The sequence below is a fragment of the Vigna unguiculata genome, unplaced genomic scaffold, assembly GCF_037176805.1.
Source record: "Vigna unguiculata cultivar grain cowpea cultivar isolate G323 ecotype 2 unplaced genomic scaffold, ASM3717680v1 ptg000323l, whole genome shotgun sequence".
Classification (NCBI taxonomy): Eukaryota; Viridiplantae; Streptophyta; class Magnoliopsida; order Fabales; family Fabaceae; genus Vigna; species Vigna unguiculata.
Window position 1 is genome coordinate 27501 of NW_028196958.1, and position 5000 is coordinate 32500.

Genomic DNA, 5000 nt, shown 5'->3' on the forward strand with positions numbered 1-5000 from the left:
TAAAATTCAATACTTCTTGGTTGTGAATATCTGAATAGGACAAACCGCCCCGTGGATCTCTTTGCTTCGGAACAAAACAATTCGAATTAGGCTCGGTCAACTGGAATGTGTATTATCGATATAGGGGATCTTTCAAGTGAGAAGATCCATCGACCTGAGACGAAGAGAAAGAAAGGTCTATCTATTTTTTTTTTAGTTATTCAGTTAAACCAATGATTCGTTATTGGAGCAGCTAGCAACAACTATCTCATCTGGGAAAAGCCATCTTTTTCTCAACAATGTCTTTGTCATTTGATCCAATAGCGCTTCGTTAGATAGGAACAGATTTGATAAATATTGATAACTCTCAGATAGAGTATTAGAAGGGAAAAATCCTTTAGATGATGAACTATTGATTCTAAGCCATCTCTGGCAATGAATCAACAATTCAAAATGCTTTTCTTGCGTATTCTTGATAAACCAGTGTTTATATATAGATGTAGGAAGATTTGTTTGGGAAGTAAGAAGTTCCCTTGACATCTCTTCATCTGTAAAGAATTGTCGATGTGAAAACACAGAGACAAAAGGCTGATCTTTGAATAGGAAAAAGAGTGGATCCACGGGGTCCCAAATGAATTGGCTTATTCGAAAAAAGCCCTGTTCTTTGGAAGATCTATCTCGTGTCTGGTACTGCATGGTTCCACCCTGCAAGAACTCTGAATCATTCTCTTGAAGCTCATCCTCTTCATCATAAATGATCCGCTTGTCCCGAAATGACCTGGCCCAATAGGGAAATCCCAAATTATTGGGCCTTTCAATACAATCAAATAGAAAGCCCCAAGGGCGCCATATTCTAGGAGCCCAAACGATGTGATTGAAAAAATCCTCCTCTATCTGTTGCGGGTCGAGGACTCCTCCCCCTTCTTCAAACTCCGATTCATATTTTTCATAGAGAAATCTCTGATCAACGATAGAATAAGATCCATTTTGAATCCTATTTAAGGGATTCCTTGGTTCGGACCGAAGAAGCAATGTCACTCGATCCTTATCAAATTGACTGCAATCTTTTTCTGTACGTGAGGATCCCACCAGAGCGCCTTCTACTTCTAATAGGCCATGAACTAGATCATAATTCTTCTCAACGAGTCCATAAGATGTGATCCCATTTTTTTCATCAGGTCCGGGTAGAGACCAAAGGTCTTGAGCGACCGATCCGGCAGAACAACTCAAAAGGTAAAGAAGTATCGTTAATTTCTTCATACTCGTTCCAAGTTCGAAGTACCATTTGTACAAATAAGAATCCCCCCCGTCACATGATTTCTTCTTCATATAGATAGATATAGGATCTATGGAGCAATTACTTAGAAGTACATTTTGTGAAACAGCCCTTCCTATCTGATAGAAAAGGATCCCATGATCCTGAACCGATCTTACCTGAGATCGGAAATCCCAAGTTTGTCTATGAAGAACAGAACTAATTATATTAGTGTCTATGATGGATTTTTTTTGTATAATACTAATCGATAGGGCCTCATTGTTAAGTGCTACAAGATCTCGTACATTTGAACCCATCGTCGTGGACCCGAATCCATTAGTATGGGACATTTTCTTTTCCAAGTGAAATCCCCTAGTATATGAAAGAGTGAAAAAGTGTTTTCGTTGTTGTGGAATAAGAAGCCTTCGTATCTTAATGCATGTATTGAATTTATTCGGAGCTATTAGAGCTGGATCTACTTTTTGGGGAATATGAGTCGAAGCAATAACAAGAATATTTCTAGTGGAACATCTTTCACAATCCCTGGAGAGATAGTTCACTAAAAGACCGAGGGATAAGTAATTCGACTCAGTCACATCCAGATCATGAATGTTAGGAATCCATATTATGCAAGGAGACATTGCTTTTGCTAATTCGAAGTGAAAGGTGATATAAAATCGGTCTATTTCTGGCATCATATCCATAGTTAGCGTATTCATCATAGTTAGAAGCTCCAGCTCCATATCAAGGTCACGGTCGATATCGTCACTATCGTCACTATCATCAATATCGTCACTATCATCAATATCGTCACTATCATCAATATAGTCACTATTATCAATAAGAAAACCCTTAGGCTTGTTATCCAGGAACTTGTTCAGAAATACTGTAATGAAAGGAACATAGGAGTTTGTCGCTAGGTATTTGACCAAATAGGATCGTCCAGTTCCTATAGAACCTATCACTAAAATACCCCTACTAGGGGGAGGTAGGGCTAAGCGGAGCGAAAAGGGTTTTCCATGAGATGGGAAATGCAAACTATTAGCCCCCCACAAGGTGTGTGAATAAGTAATTGTCTGATAATTAGCAAGGAATATACGTCTTTCTACTAAACAGGATGTATTGAATTCATAAATCATTAGATACTTTTTTTGAATGTCAACTAAGTATCGTAAGTAAATTGCTCCCGGTTGTTCACTTATTTGATAACCAGAGTTATTCTTTGATAAAAGATCACTATGAGTAAGACTCAATAGAATTTGATCAATCCTTTTTTCTGTTGTTAAGGTAGAAAACTGAACCAAGAATTCTTTTTCTTTATCATCAATCGAATCAGTGTTCGAGACCCAGGATTCTATTTGATCATCAATCCAATCACCATTCACGTTTTTTATTTTTCTTATCAAGGAATAGATTGCTTTACTTGGATGACTTAGATGTCTCGTATTTCTCGAAAAAGCGATTCGATTGATGGGATTTGGTATAATACTTATGAGATCGATGAGATTCCAATATTTATTCTTAGAACGTATGGATTTGACCCCATAAGCGGGACCACCACCCCATAGCATGTTGCTACCAAAAGCAAAACTCCGTATTTCTTCTAGAGAATCTCCTAATTGTTCCAGAGCAACTAGAAAGATATTCTTTAACCAGAAAGAATTCAGTTCAGATGTAGGATACCTATCCAGAAGTTTTCGCAACTCAATCATGTATGATGGAATCATCAAAGATTTTACCTTTTCGAACTCTGTCTGTAACTCACTATAGACTCGAGAAACAAAGAGAAGATGTGTACGAACGAGATATCCAGCAACAAGGAGAAGGAAAAGGATTGAATAGAAGAACTCCTGAACATTTAGCGATCTCAGATGTGTCGATATCAATAGTAACTCATTATTTCGATGAGTCATTTCTTCGGACAGAAGAAGATTATGGAAACAATTACCCGGAATCTCACTTATCAGATTCCATTGTGGAAGACACAATGGAATCTGACGAATTCGCCATAATATATCTGACCCATGCATAATATCATGAAAAATGGATACAAATTTTTGGCTGCTACTTAGTATCGGCAATAGGTCTGAAAAAGTATCTAAAAATATGAAATTTAGATATTTGTACCCCGTCGAGGTAAGGAACCATGGTATATATGTTTGGAATAGATTCCATTTTGAGAGAGTTGAAAAAACACTATCTTGTTGAAAGGTTCTATACATCTGACCTTTCTCAAGGCATTTTTGTAGACAAGAACTCCGTTTTTTCCTTTTTTCGGATGGTAAATATTTCTCAGAACATGGAGTGTGAATCCAACCCATGTTTGAATTGAAATTGAGATACTGATACAAGTTCTTCCCTTCTGAATCAGGTATATTCATATCTGAAAGAGGTTGACAATAAGTTTTTTCAAAATGGACTATTTGTCCCTCTGTTAGAGGTGTTCCAGAAATGTCTGCGATCGAGTAAATAGCTCCACGAACGAATGGATCGTATCGAATTGGAAAATGGAAAGATTTGTAGAAGTTATACCCTTCGTCGCCACTTTGCGGAAAATCGTTAGGTATCAATATGTTAGATACCTGTAACTCGATTGGTGAAATAGTATCTCTCTTCAAAAAAGCATGTTTTTTTTGACCATCGCAAAAAGAAAAGATTTTGTTGCGAATGAACAAGATTTTGAGGAATTGTCCATACGTAAAATCATAATTATTGATACGGGCCTTTTCCACATAAAAAGGGAATCTTTTGTTACAATAGAAGCAGAAGTGATATTGATTATTCAAGAATCGAAGTCGATTTGCTTTATAAAAATAGTATATCAATGAACTTCTATGAAATGGTTTCACGGGATTCAGCCAATTGTCTGGATCGTGGGATATCATTGAGAAATAGGAATCTGTGTTATCAAAAGATTTCCTGCGATTCTTTCTAGTATGGAATGAGTCAATCATCCACTTTGGTATCTTATAGAACAAAAATGGTGATATTGTTCCTCCATTGATCAAGAATTTCGATTTTTGGGAAGTATCTTGGTCATCCAATAATAAGGGTTTCCTTTTTTTCAAATGAAAGATTTGAAGACCTATTGATTCTAATAACTGATTACAGAGTGGATCATTCGGACCTTTCAATTCATAGATGTGGATCTCGGACCTATGAATGGGGATACCCCCAAAACTCACAAATAAAAAAGAAGGAAGTGAGTTAGACAAAAAGAGAAGAAACTTGGGCAAAAAAAGAAGTAACTTGGACAAAAATAAACAAAGTGACTTAGACAAATCTTTTTTGTCGATAACCTCAGACCAATCAATCGAATATTGATTAATATGTAATCGATCGAACACTACTTGAAAACGGCTATTCTGCTCAGAAATGAAATAGTCCAAATGTTCCTGGAAATTCTTGCTCCCATTGGACCATTTGTATCTATATACATTAGGATCCCAATTCATAGATCTCTCCGTTCGAGAAATCAAAATAAGAGGATCGAACCACTTCTTCTGACTCTTTTTCAAATTTGATAAATGTTGGTTGATCGTGTATTTCATTCTAGTTCGATGATTCAGAGTATCATTTCCTATTTGATACCTTTGAATTCCATATTCGAAGTTGCAATTGAATCGATTCAATACATTTCTTATGTAACCATGGGTGCTATATTGGATTTGAATCAGATTTCGGATCAATCTATATTGATTGACTGCCTCCATTATGTTGTTGCTAGCAAATACAACTATTTTAGGTTTTGGATCTTCCACATTAT